The sequence below is a fragment of the Carassius auratus genome, chromosome 25, assembly GCF_003368295.1.
Source record: "Carassius auratus strain Wakin chromosome 25, ASM336829v1, whole genome shotgun sequence".
Lineage (NCBI taxonomy): Eukaryota > Metazoa > Chordata > Actinopteri > Cypriniformes > Cyprinidae > Carassius > Carassius auratus.
Window position 1 is genome coordinate 5,140,885 of NC_039267.1, and position 22,519 is coordinate 5,163,403.

The 22,519-nt window shown below is 35.9% G+C and overlaps 1 long non-coding RNA gene across 2 annotated transcripts; it reads left to right on the plus strand.

Moving 5' to 3' along the window:
* Window positions 1-11,298: 11,298 nt before the first annotated feature.
* Window positions 11,299-15,177, plus strand: LOC113043074 (uncharacterized). Of its 2 annotated transcripts, XR_003275665.1 has the most exons (4): window positions 11,299-11,418; window positions 13,716-13,897; window positions 14,187-14,276; window positions 14,461-15,177. It is a non-coding gene; the product is annotated as an uncharacterized LOC113043074 (long non-coding RNA). The 2 variants fall into 2 exon arrangements; XR_003275664.1 differs by lacking the exon at window positions 11,299-11,418 and having other exon boundaries at window positions 13,665-13,897.
* The last annotated feature ends 7,342 nt before the right edge of the window (window positions 15,178-22,519 follow it).

Sequence of the window (22,519 nt, forward strand, 5' to 3'; positions counted from 1 at the left end):
TAAAAAGTCAATTTCAAGCTTTGGTCACTAGCAAAAAATCTACTGTAATTGAATAAATTGTTTATGGAGAGGCTACAAAATAAGTGTTGTGTTGTATGCTGTGCTAACTGTGTAAACACAAAAATGAAATGTCATGTTATTGAAAAGAAGCTAGAAACGGTTAAATTAAACTTTTTCTTCGGTTATCCACTAGCTGCACTTACCAATGGTCTACTAACCTGCAAAGCGTATAGCTAATTAGCTAATTAGCAAGACATCTAAGCATGCCGCTAGCCTATAAGGTTGCAAGTTAGTGTGTCAAATTAAATATTTTTTCATTTGGTTAGCTGTAGCTTTAGCTTACATACCATTATTCTTTTAACCTGCAAAGCATGTGTAGATCTGATTAACAAGCCATCTAAGCATGCAGATAGCTTATTAGGCTGCAAGTTAGCATGCTGCTAGCTAACTAGCCTGCTAGATTAGTTATCAGTTTTTTTGTTTTTTTTAACAGGCATTACACATGGCTACATCTTGGAGGTAGAATTTTACACAACAACACCATCTAGCAACAGGCCCTAATGGGACCATGCTAAGCAGCCAAATCATAGCTGCTCTAACGTGCAGGTAGGAATTTTATCATTGCTGTATTCATACATTTTGCAGCACAAATTGCAAAACATTAACGCCTGCTAAGTTTAACTATGTACAGACTATATTCATCATGATGGGAGATAAACAACTAAAAATTAAAAGTAAAACACATTCAGTCTATATTCCTCAGGGTAATCAGTAATACAGAGAATATGATTTCCCTCAGGAACTGATCCAAACAAGGCCTATTAGAAAACTGTTGTTGGGGCAAATTCAATTTGCAATAATTTGAGGCGGCGCACTTTGCTCCAAATTCCCATGTCTTGTTAAACATTACTTCCCATCTGTGCAATATATGAGAGGGGCGATTCTGGCACAGTGCTGTGCAAAACTGCTAGAGCTCATTAAATGGCTTTTTATTCAAGATTGATTCACTTCGTCGTTTCATGTCCTGTGTGGATAACAATGCATTTGTTTATTGTCCAGAAGAGGATTGCACTGAGGTAAATGTGCAATTTGGCATTTTCTCAGCCTGCAGGCATCTGCGACAAAGTGGCTCATTCCCTGTTGACAAAGAAAAGTAAAGGTCAGAGTTTCCAGATGGGCTTTTCTCAAAAAGAATCAGTTGCAGGTTCATCTGATACCATTTCCATCGAGCCTACAGGAGACATCTGGCTCTTTGCAAACTGATACAAGAGAACATTCCTAGCTGTATTTTCTGAGCAGTAGTTACTATGACAATGCCAATAGTTTCTATGACAATCAGGCGGACTTGAGAGTTAAGGCAATGACTGTTTTGCTATTTAAGCTAAAAATAAATGATAAAAAAAGCATACTTGAAGAAACGTGGAATCAATACTTGTATGCATTGCATGAACACATTACTTTAAAAGTATGGTGAGATCGCTGACATCAATAATTTTGCTATAATTTGTAATAGCACATATGTCCCCAAGTCAGCAAATTCTTAAACTGAATAAAAAAAATAAAAAAATGTCAAATTTGAACAAATACAGTAAAACATCTACCAGTTATTAATTTATGAATAAATAAAATGTATTAAATTTAATAAAATGTAAATAGTGTGTACATTTCTGAATATATATATATATATATATACTGTATATATACTGACTATAGAAAGATTGCAACTATTAACTCAAAAATAGCACTGCAGCTCGTGCCATTTCAGGTGAATGATGTGTGCATAGTAAAAGAACTGATTTGTGCATGGCAGAGCCTTGAGAACCTTTCCTGAGAGAGAACACACTGCAGTGAGAATACAGCCATGGTAAAAGACACTTCCAGTGCACCACACCCCACACACGTCAAGCCAAATATACAACACATGCGTCAAACCATAGAGGCCTGGCCATGAAACATTCAGAAGGCTAACACTGGCTAGCCCGTCATTCATTATCCATGGGGATAACAAGATTCTAGGTAGTTGGTTGTCCACATATGCCCGCCCCCCAAAGACGTGATTTTCTTTTTTCTAACAGAGAAAAGTTACTCCTGTCTACCTCTTCTTTGTCCATGAACCGCATATTCTTGACATTATGCATAAAATGCCCTTTAGAGAATATTCCAAGATGGCAGAACAAAGCAAAAGGCGAGATCAGAACAAATAAACAAAATAATAGGGAGGCTGCTGTGAAGGAGCTGATGTGATATCTCTCCCTCTCATCATATTTTATAGCTCATTATCGAAGACATGGCACAGCATGAGAGAAATGACAGGCTCTTCAAACGGCCCTCATATCACACCATTCCACAAAATGGAAGAAAATGTCATCAGAAACTTCAAGATTGTGGATGGTTAGGTGTGTGTGTGCAGCTATTGGGGACAGGAGCTATAACTAAAGCCTATTACATCGTAGTGTTCATCATACTTCTGATCATTATGGCCATGACTATTTATTATCCTGCCCATCCAAAATAATAAGAATGTTCATACACCCATTTCATAACTATACTTTATATTATACCATCCATGCAATGGGTCCCACAGTGTTACGTGCTGTACAATGTTTTAAGAAGTATTTCTGAACAAGTTAGTTATGTTGTTTTTAAATAACAAGCATACGATCCTGAGGGGTATCACTGAAACAGAAATCCATAAACTCATAAAACTATAGCCAATGTGAATTTCTCTGTATTTTATATATTACATATTTAATACTGAGTAACTTACATTTTAGACACTATATTGTGTCTGTTTTTGTTCACTCAACAAAAATTGTTCCAAACAACACCACAGCAAAACCTGCAACCCACTGGCGTCTATCAATTCCTGAATCTATCAGTGTTTTTGAAATATCCTTAATGAAGATAGAAACCGGTTTAACTTCTGAACAACTCGGCTGAATTAATGACTCAACGACTCGTCCGTGAATGAATCAGCATTTTTTAATGAATCATTCAAATGAATGAATCAGTGAATCGTTCAATAAAACAGTCACTTGTCACCACATTTTAGACACTTCAGCAATTTGGCAATAATCAAATTGCTCATAATCAAATATACAGATCGGACTTCCTGAGTCTAATGAGGTTAATCATATTCGCTGATCGTTTGAAATCCGTCCTGATAATATTCACGCTTGTTACTCATTCAGATCAATTAGTAAGTGTCTCGTTCCCATGGGACCTCTGAAACATACTGATTTATTTTTCATGCATTGCACTGTTGCCTTGAATCACAGAGCTGCATGGCTTCACGAAACATTATATATGTATCTAGGCTATGAGCAGTCGATTCCTTTGGTATTGGATCTTTTCTAACACTGTTTAGACTTGAAACTGGGGCATGAAGTACTAGGGGTTCATTTTTCTCAAAGCACACCCTAAAATAGGCGCTGAGGGGTAATATTTTGTAACGGAGAAGTTGCTGTAGTCTGTAGTTTGTTTAAACAGGTCAAACCATCTTAACAGTCATGTTCTGTTGAGATGTATTAGGGCCCGAGCACAGATGGTCCGACGACCCTATTGGAATTGCTGTTTCTTCTTCTTGTTCTCCAAAATAAATCAAATTCATGAAATTCTACACACGCGCCAGAAGTGGAGAAAATTTACATCTGATATGCGGCTGTGGCAAAATTGCTTATTAGCGCTGCCTATAAAATTTCAACAATGTACCCCTTGAGCTATGTTTCACAAACATTTAAATTCACATGCAACACACCAACACCTATAAATAAGTCTCCAGGTATGAAGTTTGAAACTCAGCAGGAAGTCTGTCATTTTTTATTTTCTCTGCAAGTTTTGTGACGTTTTTTTTTATTTTATTTTTTTTCAGGTGTTGTATTTAAACAAACTCCTCCTAGAGATTTTAACAGATCAACGCCAAATTTGATCAGTGTCATCTAAAGCCTTGTGATGGTAAATTGCGAAGATCTTGAGTTTTTGTTGAAGGGTGTGTCAGTGGCGGCCTGACAAACTTCGATGTTTCGCCATGAAATAGGAAGTTGTTAGAATTCAGGCATACAAAGTCTGATCTGCCCCGAAAACTCTTGATGAGAGTCCTGTCCTGAACACATGTCCATGCCCATATTCAGTTAGAGTTGTAGCGCCACCTGCTGGCAGCAGGAAGTGGGACATTTTATGCTCTAACAAACTCCTCCTAGAGATTTAATGAAATCAACATTATATTTGGTGAGTTTCGCTAAAGGCGTTTGCCATGTTAAGTTGTGAAGATCTTGAGTTTTCGTTAAAGGGCGCTGTGACAAAGTTTGATGTTTTGAAATGGAAAAGGAAGTTGTTGTAGCTCAGCCATAAAATTTCTGATCTGCCCCAGATTTCACACTTTTGATAAAAGTTCTTGCCTGAACAAATCGAATGACCAATATTCTGTTATAATCATAGCGCCACCTGCTGGCAACATGAAATGACTTGTTTTACACTAACTTAAACATGCAATGTCCAATCTACACTAGACTTCACATATTTGGTGAGAGTCCTGGACTGAAGACATCTAAAAGCCAATATACAGTAATATTCATAGCGCCACCTGTAGGCAACAGGATATGTCATGTTTTACACTAACTCAAACATACCACATTCAATCTGCACCTCAAAAGGACCGATTATCCCTGACCAGGTAGTTGATTTAATCAGCCAACTAAACCAGACTGGACCAGCTAATGACCAGTCAGAGCTAGTTTAACCTGGATAATTTCCTCAGGGATTTAACAACATTGCATATGTTGTGACAATGATAGATGTGGAAAAATAATGTTGTATTTTCACAGATCAGTAGAAAAACTTGACAAACACCCACTGACAACAAAACTGCAGTCAAAATCCCATGTGGTTACCACAAAGGTCACATCTTTCAAGGCCACTGTGACCAAAGCTCTCATGACAGTGACATCTTTATTACCAGAGATGCTATTTCTAACCCAGTGAACTATAATCTAATTGAGCTCTCCCTGAAAGCGCTGATAGACTCAAACTTGTGAGTTAAGCTGAGAGAGGTGAAGTATTGCCTCTCCAAACACCGGCAGCCTGCTGTTAACTCATCATGATCTGACCATGAGGCTCCCGCATTGCTCCCTGGCATCTGCCTTCAAAGCTTAATATAAAATATGAATCACAGCTCCTGGAAGACAGATTCAAACATCATTTTCATTTATTTTCACGGTTTCTAAAACCTGCTAGTCTCAAGCTAGGAACTGTTTACGTCAGAGCCCACCAGCAGGATGATATCTGCACCAAATTAAGTTTACAGAACGACAGCAATCTCTGGCAGGACTAATGCAAATCATGCTACAGTCAGTTTCTTTCAGCTGTCTGTTTAAAATAAAGCACATATATTGAACTAATATACAATGTAAATATTTAAATGATCTAAATACTAATTTTTAAATGATATGAAATACAAATATTGGAAAAAGGATCAACACAGAAGAAAATCAGTTTTGTAAAGACATAAGTTTGAGTGAATGATGGAGGCACTTTCATTTTGATAGACCTTTGGCAGAAGCTGAAGAATCTGTCAATGTCTATTGTGGTTAAGGCCCTCGAAACAAGACCTGAATGTCTACAGATCAGTAAATGCTCTTTATTTTCACTGACCTTTATCTCTGAGAAGTTATGTGCGAGGGGAAAACAACAGAGAGAATCAGTTTGTGAGATCAGTTGTCGATACGACAGAAGAGAGCTGCGATTTAATCCTGCAGAAATGTTATTCTGTCCATTCTGGCTTTAGATTACTCTCTTTCTCTCTCTGAGCCAGAGTGTGTAGATGACATGAGAAAAGGATTTATCTGTTCCGTGTCTCTCCGTTGTCTCATTGCATTTCGTTATTGTCGCAGACAGCCGATAGCAGCTAGCATCTCTTATCAGTGATAAAGTCAGACATGGAAACTTTCTTTGCTCACTTGGAGGAGGAAATGACAGTCTGCCTCTGCGAAACAAAGCCAGTCCTGTTTGGTTTGTTTAACAGACTGGTTTTATGAGCTGCTCACATAGACAATGAGATCGACAGAAATCAAAATGGAACCTATTTGCTTTCCTAATGCACATTCATGACGTAAATGATCCATTGGTCATTATTGCAGAAATAGAGTAGGCCTATACTTTGGCTTTGTATTTCAAATCATAATAACTATAAAAAAAATAAAAATAAAAATTATAATAACATTACACTGAATAACATTTTTTTTTTTACTTTACTGAATACAATAAAATGTAACCCGCAATTAAAATAATATTAGATATAATTTAAATAATTAATAAAACAAATATATAATATAATAATCAGTTTTTAATGTATCTTTATTTATTCTTGTTAATTTTATATTTTTTATATTACATAAAAAATATTATTACTGTAATATTTTTATATTTTTATTTATTTGTGTGTGTGTGTGTGTGTGTATATATATATATATATATATATATATATATATATATATATATATATATATATATATATATATATATATATATATATATATATATATACATTTTATTATTTTTATGTTATATATATATATACAATATAAAACCTTAACCTAAAATCTATACATAACATTAAAAAACAATAGATAAAAATTAGAGAAAATATAAAATTATTTGTTATGAGAATATTTACTTTATAGAATATAATTTATATTCAAAATGTTAATGTAATATAATAATCCATTTGTTTTTTTTTCTTTTTATTTAATTGTATTACTTTTATATTACATGAAATATTTTGTAATATATCTTTATGTATTTGTATTTATTTGTCTAAAATTTTTATTTAAACAAAAAATAATACAAATGTAATGATTTATTATTAGAATAATTTACGTCGTATGCATTTATAACTTTGGTGAGAAGCTTTCATCTTGGTTAACAGCAGCTGCATTCACAGCACACAGTGCTTGTTGATGTATGTTTCTACACAACCCCACCCAGCACTTCCCTCTTCGGCTCTCCCTTGATGAAACAGCCAGCTGGGTGTTACATAACCGCTGCTTTCTGAGCTCACGTATGCACCTATTTTCCTTCTCCCGTGTGGAGTTTCTCTTCCTTTAATCATGTGCTGTAATGAACATGAATGAACACAAAACAATGAGCTTCATGAAGAAAGATAATTCAGTTATGAATGTTATATGGCGTCTATGTAACATGCATAAAACTGATGTATTCAGTAAATCATTTCAATCTTCTGCTGGAGAACCAAATGAAAATGCTTGACAGGGATTCGCTTCTCAGGTGTGCTATGGTTTAATGTACTGTAATCACTTCAGATAAGTCTCAATTTTATATATGCTGTATATGGGCTCAAAGGTCATCACCCATGGTGGTTTGGATGTCAGATCACATGGTAAATGGTTAAAACTAGCTTTGAACTTAGAAAGATCTATATTGGGCGTCACGCAACAAAGGGTTAAATCTAATATCTTACAATGAAAGCAATGAAATGAACTACATGTGGATTTTCAAATCTACAATATCTTCCATTTTTAATCCTGTGGTAGCCACACATTCGCTAACGCTCTTTTAATACTATCACACAGACAGATCAGGAGGGATAAATACATTTTGAGAGGTCCATTAAGCTGAAGAGGAGACGTGCATCTCACCCACGTCTATTTCTGAGCTCAGAGGTGCATGTATTACTTTGACAAATTCCAGGTTATTGATTGATTCCCTGCTTTGCAATTCAGCAGCGCACACATAAAACATGCTGGGGGAAGGGTTATCAAGATGACCAATAGCTGACAAGACTCCATTTGTAGCATAGCACTTGCTAACTGAAACGACTTGTGTTTAATGCGCTTTCAGCATTACAGCGGTAACTCCAGATTAGTTTTCAAAGTGTAGATGATGAGATTTAGTGCCGATAAGCAGGTGTGGATCGCCCATTTTATTGTGGATAGCATCATATCGCTAATGGTAACCAGAGGTCTGTATCAGTGGGGCGAATCAGGAACACGCTAAGTCTTATTGATTTCCTTGACATGACCATGACAAAATTTCCTTGTGTCCATTAACCAAATGATACCCTTTGCATGGCCTAAATTATTTTAAACGACAGGTGAACGAGAGGGAGTCTATAGATAACATGAGGTATTTTATCATCTCTGTTTACAGGTATATAATTTTAATTTGATGGTATCAGCCGCGTTTGGACTCCAAAATTAGCATAAATACATTAAGAAATAAGTGAATGAGTGGCCAGAAAAGTTTTAATGATATATAATTTCATAGTTCTTCCAATACAGCTAGTAATAAACACAAGATTAAGCAATTACTTTCTGTCAGACCTGAAATCCAAATACTTCAAATATTCCATCCTCTTCATTGACCGAACAAACAGCTGGCCAAACGAATGGCTTTGGCGAACTGGTTTCAAATTTGTTTGAATCCGTAGAAATCGTACAAAAAGAGACCTTTTTTAAGCATGAAAGTTTATTGATTAACCTAATCCTTAGTGGAGGGCAAGAAGATCGTACAAAAACACAAATGAAGTTCTTACGAATTCACCAAAATATTGAATATTTATGAATAACCATGATAGTGTGATGGATTGTCATGGGATATTAAACTTTTATAATGTGTCCTGTGTCTGAATTACACACAATTTAATAGAATAGAATAGTTATATGCGCCTGTAGGCAGGTGTACAACTCATATAAACTTTGCCTATTACACGCAAAGGGACGCGCAGCAGCACACAAACATTTTTAAAAATGAAAAATTACATTCCGCCATGTAAATAGTGAACTCGCCATAGCGCAAATGGCTTTTAAAGGGGATGGGAGATGAGACTCTGATCGGTTTATTGCATGTTATGCCCACAAAACACCCATTACTCATTAAGAGAATAGGTACAACTCGTGTAGACCATGCACCCGGGTGCGCCGACCATTTTCCCGTCATTAAACTAGCAAAAGTGGATTCGGACATGCCCTGAGTGCACCTGCACTGTGCGCTTTAGACCATGCACTTAGGGCCCCAGGAATGCACATTTAGAAAGCCATATTTGATTTCATATTGACTTAAACATCTGAAAAAGGAAACAAACCACCTTTAAATTCACGCACTGCCCATTCACCCCAACCCTCTTTCGGCATTAAAGAACAAATGTCAGGATTTACTAAAGACACACTGTGAAAAATGTGCGATGAAAAGACATGGACACAGTCAATTGCATGTTTCCCTTTCAAAGGCAAAATTTATGGGAGGAGAGTACTGTTTGCTTGTTTGCGAACTTATGCTAATTTGTACAGCTCTTGTTGTTCATTATGGAAAAAGATGTTGCAGCTTCTTGCACATAGTCAGTAGAACTTTCCACTCCCATATGCGCTTTTTTGGAATAAAAGTAAATTAAGATGCCTTAAGATGTGCACCGTAACACTTGCCTTAGATAAAACATGATGGCTCAACCACTTCAAATGAATTTTAAAACCGTCGATGTCCATAAAATATCTTTGTCCGAATGCATAATTATTCAATTAAAAAGCAGCACAAAGGGAATAAATCACAGAGGCTCAGGGTGAAAATCCGCCATGTTGATCTATTAGGGAGAACCCTGCTGTGAACAGGGCTCTAGTAAAATATTAAAGAGTCTGCAGACATTCATGGACTTGCTAAATTCAGGAACATTTCCTTCTACGGCTGACTATTAAAACATAAATATGTTTTATGTATTTTTAATACTGCTTGTTATTCAAAGTAAGCTCCTTACTGACAAGGAAACTGAGAATTTGTGATGCTTATACCGAGATGCTTCCTTATGGTGATGTTGACTGTAACACCTGTCATGCTCTCGAGAGATGAACAGATAAAAAAAAGTTTAACCCTCATGGTTTCAGGAAGCTGGTTCAAACAAAAGAGAGGAAGAGTGAGAAACCATAAAAACGAAAAAAAAAAAAAAAAAAAAAAAAACAGAGCTCTTTTTTTGTGAGTTTCAGAGACGTTCTGCTCCAGCATTTTTTTCTGCTCCCTCTTGAGATTCGCTGTCCAGAAAAAAAGCTTCTCTCGCAAACATAAAACACAAGCCAACTGTAGGACTGCAAAATTGGCATTACATTAACTGCCAACGCTGGGCTGAAAAAACAGAGCTCTTTTGCACAAGCTCACATTCAGTTTTGTCCATGTAGCTTAGTTACAGATGATTAAAATATAAGCAGTAGATAAAGACAGATGGAAAGTTAGTTGTGAAATTGACTGTGAAGTCCCAGTTTAAGCAGACAGTACAAATTGGAACTAATTGTACATACAGTTTCTTATTAACCTAATTCTTTGTATAACAAGATCTCAATGATAAATACTATTAGAAATCACATCTTTGCTTTAATATTTGGATTATTGTAGAAAAAGAAGGTGGATTTAAATATATTATACTCAGAAATTGCTGGTAAATTTCAAAATGAATTACAAAGAAATGGCAGGTAAAAATCTGACTAAAGGTCAAATTTTAAATTTTGAAGTGTGTGTGTGTGTATGTATGTGTATATATATATATATATATATATATATATATATATATATATATAAATATATATATATATATTTCACCCATCTATAATGACTTTTCTAGTGTTTGTCTATGGTCTGTGAATTTCAATAAGTATGAATGCTTTTTTATGTAAATTATTTAAAATATAGTGTAATGTTGCTTTTCACTTGTAATAGTGACACACGGTAAAGTTTGAACGGACCCTATTGACCCGTTGGACATAAGACCCATCTTTTTAAACTTGTGTTTGTAGAGGAAATCTAATTTTTTTTCTTGAAAGTTATTTAGAATACAGCAAAATGTTGTTGCTCTTTGCTTATAATAGTACAGGAACCAATGGGGATGGAGCTTAGCAAAGCTTAAATTCTGTAGAATGGATTCAAACATGGTTGAAAATGGGTTTAGACTCCTTATACACTGAAAAAAAGGAAAAGCAGTTTTACTGAATTTACTAAAAGGATACACTTACAATCTACTTAATACATTTATGTTTAAGATGGAAACATAATTGTATTGTTTTAATTCTAAATGAAATTCAACATAATCATCAAAACATGATATAATCACTTTGCAAGAAAATGTTCAAATTGTTTCAGATGTCAAACAAATGGTGTTCATGTAAAATGATTTTTTTCTGCTGTTTGATTTATTTAATTAAAATAGGCCCATGTCACACAATTACTTTGTATTTTCTTCTCAACTTAATTCCATTGTGTAGGCTATAATTAATTTAATTCAGGTTTGTGAAATACGTCCTTTGCGCGGGAGCAACGCGCGCGAGAGCGTCTGCGCATGCGCTTTGAAATCCAGACCACACCAGGACCGTTGGTTTGGAAAGGACACATGAGGGTACTGCCTGTCTTGTTTTCAGAGCTCGTTAAAAGGTAAGAATTTCAGTATCTATCGTATGATATATTATACAAATGCATTCATTGTCAGATTAAATGCAACAATAATGTTTTAAGATAACCCTACACGCTTTTAAATCGATGGTATATTTCTCGAGTGTCGTCGCAGATTTTTTTTTTTTTTTTTTTTGGGTGGGTAACGTTCAGGTTAATAAACCATGAATATTACTGGTAACATTAGTTTATCAAACTTCTACAATCCGATTAAACAATTTACAGATGGAAATCAAGTTCTCATCAGGTGAATAATAATAACATGGACTTTAGGATTTGTGTGGGGGAGGGGTTCGTAGCCGTTGTCATATCACTGCAATGGGCAAAAGCGCTCGCTCGATGCTCTGTCAGTGCATGTCTTTGATTTACCGAAAGTGGTGGACAGTAACGGAGTAGCTTTACATTTACTTAAGTACATTTTTCAAGTATCTGTACTTTACTGGAGTCGTTTTATTTTGAGTAACTTTAAAAATAAACTTTTAAATCGGACCGCGAATCGCACCAAACGATTCGTTTAGGAATTAGAATGATCCGATTGCAGCAGCTGTTCTGGAGTCGACCACTCACTGATTCAAATTAACCGTTAAGTGTGAGTCTACAGAAGAACCGGGAGATCTTGTGAGCGCGCGTGCATCTTGATGTTGCTAAAAGTAAGTTGTTAATGTCGAAATTTAGGATAAATTGTTGTAACTGAAAATCATATTTAGGTCAAAATTGTCAGTTGTTTAGGAACTAAACCCGCTGTAAAGAGTGATCTGTTTAAGCCCACTGAAATGCTCGAGTGCAGACGATGCAGACACATCAATCAGCGTCTCTGTGCTTTAGGTAAAAAAAAAAAAAAAACATTAACGCAAATTAATAAAATAACTCTTTTATTCAAATTCCACGCTGCCGTAATATTAACAGTTTTATTAAAATGCTACCATGTCCTATGTGACGTCTGTTTTTATATTGTTTATCAACAGTAACATTGTTTGGATTAACTAGACGAGTAGACTGACATGAATGTTTATTCATAACCGTACCGAAAATAAGTAAATATTGTTAGGTGATGCTAACTGTCTAACTAACAAGCTTGCTGGTGCTAACTTGAGGTAATTTTTATAAATAATGTCCAAATATTTTTATTCAACCACATATATATAGATTACATCTGGGGAGAAAAGAAAGGATGTGATGTTCAGAACATGGTAACTAACATTACAGTAATTATCAAAGAGGAAAAGAGAAGCACCCCGTTTGGCCAGGGTTGTTTTTACACCACAGACAAGATTTGAGAAGGAAAAAATCATTATGAAAATATAATTATATTTTCCTTAAAATGTTCTTCCTAACTTCAGGCCTTTTTATCATGTCATTTATAACTGTGATGTTCTGTAAAACAACAAACTTTAAAATACTTTGTTCTTACTGGTGAAGATCAGATGGTCATCTCTGTTTTCTCTCAGGTACATCACAGTGTAAGCTTCACAGTGAACATTACTCTCGTCAACGTAGTCCATATGAACAAAAATATATCTTGACTCCATATAGTGGTTATTTTGGAATAAATCTCAGGTATTTTGAGCAGTAGGATTCTAAAAAAAAAAAAAAAATGTTCTAATATAAAATTAAATTAATCTATATATCTTTCTCTATTAATCCATCTATCTTTCAGTACTTTTTTACTTAAATACATAAAAAATTGAGTACTTTTGTACTTTCACTTGAGTAAAATTGAAAAAGGAGTACTTTTACTGGAGTAATATTTTACTATACGTATCTGTACTTTTACTCAAGTACTTGATTTGTGTACTTCGTCCACCACTGGTTAAACATACAGTATGTTTTTAGTGCAGGGACCTATTTTATCAAGTAAACGAATACTCGATAGCCCGGCCCTCGTCCATAACTCACAAAAATCTCTCAGGCAGGTTTTTAGATTACAATATTAGGATTTCACATCTAAATTAATAACATTTTTGTTGGCTAACTAACATGGTTGACAGTTGACACTTTGAGATGGATATCATAATTAATATAAATGACTGCTGCAATAAAGGTTATTTTATGGTATGCTATAAATTGTTTTTTAAAGTGAATGTTGGTTAATTTTCTAGTATTTACCATACATTTTGGAAAAAATTAAAAATTCTTTTTTCCAAAAAGGTACATCTTAAAAGGGGGTAATATTATAAATAGCATTGTCTTTAATTTGGAAGCGTACAGTAAACTGTTACATAAAATCATTAATTGTTGCTGTTATTTATGCCTAATTTCTGCTCGTTCTCTCTTTACAGTGACATTTGCTGTACATTTGGAATTCCAAAGCCTGTTCAGACAAATTACGAGCTAAGTCAGTCCCCAACAAAGGCAGCTAGCCTTGTAGAAGTCGGTGAATTAACTGATGAATACCCCTTGGCTGACTATTTGATTGGACATGTGCAGATGGTAACGTTAAAGAGATTTTTCTGCTGCAAAGGTAAGGAATAAAAAAGTAAAAATAGCAGGTTAGCACACTATAATTTTTTTTGTTTGTTTGCATGTATTCACACTCTATTTTTTGTAATTCATGTTATTAGCATTACATTTCACATAATAAAATCAAGCTATTATCTTTATTATATTTTTCTAGACCACAACATATTTGCCATACACATACATTTTTAGGAACTTTTAGTGAATGAGACCCATTGTGCTCTTTTGTTTAATTGTGATTTGAGTAATGTCTTAAACTAACCTTTCTTTTTCTGCTTTGGCTTATTTTTAAGGATGACATTGATGCAGCTTGTGAACTTGCCATCAGAGGACTGTGTATCTATCTTAATGAGGACTCTAAAGATCTCATTCAGGAGTATGCGGTGAGTAGTTAGAGCTTAACTGATGGAATCTGTACTATGTTCAACAAGCAAAATATTAATACATCTAAAAAACATGGTTTCATCAAATATGCACACTGCAACATAAATGTAAAAAATTATAATTTTATCCACTAGACATGTAGCATTAATTGTAATACATATTCATCTTTTTTTCTGTCTTTAGGACATGGAAGAAGATCTTTTACAGTGTGCGATTGAGAAGACTACCATGGGCATCTTCGTGATAAAGCACACTGCAGACAATGAAGCCCATGATGTAGGCATTGTGCTAGAGGGTGTAGCAGTGCTTCAGGACATCGACAGTGTGGATTTTGCAACTTCAATGTTTTTGGTCTAATTTATGCTCTTAACCTGCAGTACCCCACAAAGTTGCGTTTTACATATGAAATTTAGCAAAAACTCATCATGGACTTGGATGCGGGTGAATTCTCGATCAAGGCCCAAAATTTCAAATCTGAACTCCACCAGTGAGATGGACTGATTTTTGAATGACTACTGAGACTACAAACAATCAACCTCGGAAAATTTCAGCAGCCTTCATGCAAGACCACTGCAGAGGGTAAACCGTGATCTTGTTGTTTAGACTGTTCCCCTTTGCCTGCTCTCGTTTCTTTATCTTTTTTTTTTTGTCTGAATTTGGCCCTTCGTTGGACTGGCTCAGAAGTTGATTGATTAGAGAGCTGAATCTATGAAACATGGTTGAACTAGCATAAATAAGATACTTTGTTTATAGTTTAGGTAAGGGTCAGATACTGTATTTTCACATTGTTTTGTAATGTCTATATATAATTATCTTTGAAACTAAAGCGTTTTTCTTGAAATAACATTTCCAGGTAGGGCTGCACGATATTGGGAAAAAATGACATTGCGATATTTTATTTTTCTGCGATATATATTGCGATATGAAATCTAATCTATTTTTTTCTTACAAACAAAAATTGGGTGAGCACACTTACATTCTCATTTTAAATGATGTAAACATCGACACCATCGTGTCAATTGATTAATATGTGCGAGGGAGAGAGAGCAAGACAGCGCTCGTGTTGTTTGAAGCTGGTGAGCTTGCGGCCGGGGCTCAATCTCTCTCTCCCTCTCTCTTTCTCTCTTGCATGCTCTCACTCGTGCTCTCTCTCTCTCTCTCTCTCTCTCTCTCTCTCTGCCCTGTTAAACTGACAGGACTTAAAAACACATATAAAAGATAAACTTTCACTCTATGATGGTTAAGCTGTACAATTAATCCGCGAATCACATTCGTCAAGAGCTGGAGAGCAGCTGGCCCGTACAGTTAATGAATAACGAATCAACTACGACAGCCTACATCACACATCCTGCGATGTGACTATCGTGCAGCCCTAGTTCCAGGTACTGGTGTTCTTGGGTACAGTTTTAAGGTTTCTGAGAGAAATGAAATAAATTAGTGTTACAATGTTGTATTAGTTTTTAAACGCACAGTTACATGCAGTATAATGTTACTTATGTTTATGATATTGTTTAAAAAAAAAAAAGAAATCTTTTAAAACTTATGAAGGTTTAAAAATATTGTTGATCTACATGTTATGCATACAAAATGAACTGTGTTTGTTTTTATACTAGTCTAATTAAAACTGATATGTATTTTTATTAAATTTAATAATCAGAGAAGTTATTTATGCTATGCTTTTGAAAGCACAATGTTATTTAGACATGCCATTTAAATTACACATTGTTCAAATTGTTAAATAAAGGATTTACAAAAGTTTTGTGTTACGTGAAATGAAACATGCGACAACAAACCATTGAAATGTATTAAAATTTAATTTTAGTGAAGTTATTAAAATTATGTTAAGATAACTTGATTTAATTGCACAGAATTAACATGATTGAAGCAGAAATCTGAAATAAAAAAATAATGTTAAACTAGCATAACTGAATCATGTTAGTATAACTTGAAAAGACTATGTACACATTACTTTTTGAAATTGCATAGGATTAACACAACCGTATTATAATGAAACCACATAAATGCATAGGATACTTTGAACTCAAACTGAATGTGTGGAACCAATGTCCATAATTCGATTGAGTAAATCCAACAAATCTTTTTTTTCAGTGTATATATAAAAAAAAGCTAAAATATTAATTAAGAGCAAAGTGTTATTTTTTTTGTCTGCTATTTAGAAATGACAGCCATTCCAAATGAGCAGATTCCATGTGGGCCTGAATATACCCATTTACTGTATCCTTTTGGGAATTGTGTGTTATCTTGAAAATTCTTAGCAGTTGCCAACTCTACTTTGGAGATTTAGACTCATAACTGACTGTGGAACATTTAACACTATAGTGCAAACATTGGTCTGAATTTGATGCAGTGTCTGAGCTTCGTTTCTGCTAACTCAAAGCAGTCTTCAAGATCTGTTTGGCCCTGCATTCCCTCGCTGCGAGGCGCCTCTAACAAGTCATTTTTCTATAACACGTTTTCTGTCTTTGATCACCAGGAATACACATACAGTAGAAGCAGTGTGAAAGCCACAGAAGACAGCTAATGATCAAATGTTATCTAGGAGAGTGAGTTGGAAACATTTTTTTTTCTATGTTTGCTTGACAGGTTACGTTTAGTTACTATAATGAATAAGTTCACCTGCAGTTGCATACAGTAGAGTAGCATTTACTCCACAACTAGCTTCATCATGAGCGATTAATGAACAGTTTTTGTATCTGAGAAAGACTATAATGGTTCTTCTGGTGCCCACGAGACATTTAGAGGCTATAAATAATGCATATGTTTGTATCCACTGCAAGGAGATCCCCCACCCTTCGGTACACAACTAGCACACACAATTTATAAATACACAACTTGCATTCGCCCACACATTTCTGAACGCACATGCTTGAGTGCACTGAAAGTGATAAACATCAATTTTATAGTTTAATCAGTTCACACTCTTGCATCATTGCACATCTCATTGTCATAAACTTAATTATGCTTTTCATGTCAAAAAGAGAAGGCCAGCAGATTTCTCTTCTATTCTGTGAATATCTAAATACTAGAATTAGCAAAAGCAAGTTTTGTAATGCGTCCAGCAAAACTTCTCTCTGCGATTGATGAGCGTTCTGCTTTTTGAATGTGGTGACAATCGTGCACTTTATCATATTAGATTATTGCATCACTTAGTCGCTGCAGGAGAAATATTTTCACTGTGTATTGATTATGTAACTGCTTCAAAAATCTACTCAGCAGGAACCAGACGCTCATTGATTCGTTCTATAAACGGAGGCATCATCTAAATGCCTCAGTGTCTTCGGTTACAGTTTATTTGATAGGAAAACTCCCTTTAGCTGAGTTTTCTGGGCACTGAAATCTTCAAACACGGTTCTTACCTTTAATATTTTATAAAGTTTTACCCTACAGAGAGTCTTAACGTGCATTGCAACATCTAGTATGGAGTTTCAAGACAAAAAATGAAAAAAAGAAGCAGAAATTATTTTATTCACTATGTTTCTATATCTTTATCTAGTACACAAGACACATAAACAAACAATCAACTTTCTTACCGTCAAATTATGTTGAATATGCACCAAAATAGTCCCTGTATTTTTTAAATGGTACAAATTTACAATCCCCCAAAAAGCTGAGAATCCGGTAATAACGGCCTGTGTTCAAACATGAGAGAGAGGGATCATCCAGAAAGCCAGCAGAGATGCTGAACAGGAAGATTAGGATGCAAGCGCTCCCACTCTCCCTCCCTCCCTCCCTCCCCCGATCCGTCCATTATAGGAGGAGCTCCCTGAACACGCCCAAGCAACTCACAATGGTAGCGTCCATGTCTACCTCTGCTCCTCGCTCACTCCTGCATGTGCCAAAGCTGGCGGGAGGGAGCAGCTACTGTTTGTGATAGAAGAGAGAGAGAGAGAGAGAGAGAGAGAGAGAGAGAGAGAGAGATGGAGGGCGATATACTGTAGAGAAAAGAAGAATGCACATCAGGGAGGAGGAATTGGGCTTGGCAGATGGACAGTTGCTGATGTGAGGGGGGGGGTGATCTGCTTTATAAATGATGGATGGGTTTGGTTAAGTGGAAGAAGTGGGAAGAATATGCAAAACACTTTACAACTGCTAAACTTCATTATCTATCTATCTATCTATCTATCTATCTATCTATCTATCTATCTATCTATCTATCTATCTATCTATCTATCTATCTATCTATCTATCTATCTATCTATCTATCTATCTATCTATCTGTCTGTCTGTCTGTCTGTCTGTCTGTCTGTCTGTCTATCTATCTATCTATCTATCTATCTATCTATCTATCTATCTATCTATCTATCTATCTATCTATCTATCTATCTATCTATCTATCTATCTATCTATCTATCCGTCCATCCATCCGTCTGTCTGTCTGTCTGTCTGTCTGTCTGTCTCTATCTATCTATCTATCTATCTATCTATCTATCTATCTATCTATCTATCTATCTATCTATCTATCTATCTATCTATCTATCTATCTGTCTGTCTGTCTGTCTGTCTGTCTGTCTGTCTGTCTGTCTGTCCGTCCGTCCGTCCGTCCGTCCGTCCGTCCGTCCGTCTCTATCTATCTATCTATCTATCTATCTATCTATCTATCTATCTATCTATCTATCTATCTATCTATCTATCTATCTATCTATCTATCTATCTATCTATCTATCTATCTATCTATCTATCTATCTATCTATCTGTCCATCCATCCGTCTGTCTCTATCTATCTATCTATCTATCTATCTATCTATCTATCTATCTATCTATCTATCTATCTATCTATCTATCTATCTATCTATCTATCTATCTATCTATCTATCTATCCGTCCATCCATCCGTCTGTCTGTCTGTCTGTCTGTCTGTCTGTCTGTCTGTCTGTCTGTCTGTCTCTATCTATCTATCTGTCTGTCTCTATCTATCTATCTGTCTGTCTGTCTGTCTGTCTGTCTGTCTGTCTGTCTGTCTGTCTGTCTGTCTGTCCGTCCGTCCGTCCGTCCGTCCGTCCGTCCGTCCGTCCGTCTCTATCTATCTATCTATCTATCTATCTATCTATCTATCTATCTATCTATCTATCTATCTATCTATCTATGTCTGTCTGTCTGTCTGTCTGTGTGTCCGTCATCCATCCATCCATCCATCCATCCATCCATCCATCCATCCATCCATCCATCCATCCATCCATCCATCCATCCATCCATCCATCCATCCATCCATCCATCTATCTATCTATCTATCTATCTATCTATCTATCTATCTATCTATCTATCTATCTGTCTGTCTGTCTGTCTGTCTGTCTGTCTGTCTGTCCGTCCGTCCGTCCGTCCGTCCGTCCGTCCGTCCTCCATCCATCCATCCATCCATCCATCCATCCATCCATCTATCACTCTTTACAATAGCTAACCTGAGACCTTCACTATCCATCTATCTATTTATCTATCTATCTGTCTGTCCGTTCGTCCGTCCGTCTGTCCATCCTTCCATCCATCCATCCATCCATCTATCGACAGTATCTGTCTTTGTCCGTCTATCTATCATGTGTTAGCCAGTCTGTCTGTCTAACTGTTTATCTATCCTACATTCAGTTCATAAAAGAAGAAGAAAAAAAACATCTCTATTTTTACCATCTGCAGTACTCTCACCTGGCAAGGTGTGTGTGTCTGCCAAAGTACTTCAGGGTTTGCCATATGGAAGTGCTGCGTCGTCTGTACTTAAGAACAATGAATTGCCTCGAGACTGATGCAAAAACCTCCAACAATTCAGCTGTGAATAAAGCAGATGCCGTAAACACTGTTGTTGTTACATCTAAATGAGGCTTTATGTAAAGCAGTAAAATCAGTATTGTGAAATGATATTGCAGTTTAAAAGAACCGTTTTCTATTGAAATATATTTAAAAACTGTGATGGAATTTTAGAAGCTGAATTTTAGTATATCAGTTCTTCCACAAAAATATTATGCAACAAAAACAGTTTTGAGCACTGATAATAATAAGAAATGTTATTATTAAAATCAGCATATCAGAAGGATTTCTGAAGAATGAAGTGGCCCTGAAGACTGGAGTAATGGTTGCTGCTGTAGCTTGCAATCACAGAAATAAACAAGAGAAAAAAGTTGGTTAATCTCCAAAACTGGTGTCTGCATCAGATAAGCTTATTACATAAAAAAGAATACACAACAGAGCAATAGATCAGATCTTTCTGAACCAGCTCATATGGATAATCAACCATGTTCTTGCTGTATTTCTGCACCAACCTACTGCATAATGGATTTGGAACCTGCTATGATGAATACAGCCATGCAGCATTTATATGGTACAGGGGGGGAGACTTTCTGCCTGATCAAATATGGAGCTCCAGGAAGAGCAGTGTGATTCGAATGCTTCTTTCATGTCATCAGGCCTGGTTGGTTTGACCTGCTGCTGGGCCATCATTATAAAAAGTGGATGTCCCACACAGGAAAGGGAAAAGCTCACTAATCCCACACCACATAATTCTGCTTGCACGAGGATTAGGGTCAGACACCGGGCACAGCCCATGACCAGATTCAAATCATGCACCCTTGCCCACCCCTCATCCTCCATCATCATCAAAATCACTGCACCCTGGAATTAACAAAAGCAAGGGACTTTCTGAGGTTGGGAAAACACACTATATATTGCCACATCTATCGAGTGATTGTGTTGTTTCTGAGCCGAAGCCTTGTTCTGCTTGGGTGGAAATAAACGGTTCTCCATCCACGTGAGGAAGACAGAAACATTGCTGGTTGTGATACCTCTTGAGACATCTTTGACAATGAGAGAGAGTTTTAAACAAGCTTCACTTCAAATAAAGAACGAAAGAAAAGAAAAGGTGACACTTTCCAATAAGTTTCCATTGGTTAGCGTTCTATTCCACAATATAACTAATAAATGAAACAATCAATCAAATAAATAATATTTTCATTTAATTAAATGTTTAAATATAAAAGTATTTTCTGAACTATAGAATTTATAATGTAGGATATAAAAAAATGGACATTAATTTTGAGATTTAATTAAAAAATCTATAATACTACCAGACTGCTTGAATATGACAGCAATATATTGTCAAACCCTACAGTAACTGATGTGTAACATATAAGCAAAATGCCATTATGAATCGATAAACACCTAAGACCCAAATAAAGCAAATTTTCCTCATAGCCCCATTGAATTATTACTTGGTGCAAACATTTAATTTTTGTGACAGCTACTTATAGGAAACACTCCGACAGGCTTGTATAGTGCAGAATCATTGTGCTTATATTTCCACACTGCTTAAGTACTCTTCTGGCTCGGAAACAACATTCCTTGTCCATCAGTTAGGAATGATGGGTCAAGGATTGACCGAATGCAGTATATTCTGCAAAGCATTGGCCTGCGTTTAACTAGAATTAGATTTTTGGGACAGGCAAATCAGTCTACGGCACTTAGTATCCCTGGTGAATCAATAAACGTGAAACCTCAGATGCTGAAAGCCAGTGATTGGCTGATGCCCGCATCATTCAAATTAGAGTCCCGCCCTCTCTGAGTAAAAACTCTGATTTTTGAAGTTAGTTTTTGATGGCTTGAGTTATGATGGACGTTTGGCAACCCTCATCAGCAGATTAGTAAAAAAGACTTTACATGAATCAAACAGGACCAGTTGTCAGTGAACTTGAGTAGATCATCGTTAAAGTCTAAAAAGGACTAGGAAGAGACCCCCCCAGTCCCCCATGAGATATAAATCAGAATGGGACCAGCAGTAAGCACTTTGCCGAAGCTCTCATTGGCTCTGGATGATCCATCAATAAAAACTGGTGATATATTGCAGAAGTGAGAACATGGAGCTGAGAGTCACTGCAGCGAGGGACCTCCGAGCATTCAGTCATTAGTTTCTTAATAGAACAATTCATTATGAAGTCAAAGACATAAAGAAATGTAGATTCAGCTGTAGATGTTTAAAAATATAAGTCATGTGTCTTGAAAATTAGTAATGTGGCTGAAAATGGGAAGGAAATATAATCGCAAAAATTACAATATATCAACTGTTGCTCTCATAATTCTGTACTGACAGATTTACAGCCTGTCATCAAATTTCTGCCGGCAATTACTTCCAGAGCTGTCCAACACATTTTACTGACATCTCCTTGAAATCTGAATTGGCGTTTTGTGGCTTTTATATGCAAGTGTACACCTAAAATTTGGCAAAATGTACTGAAAGCGCATAAGCA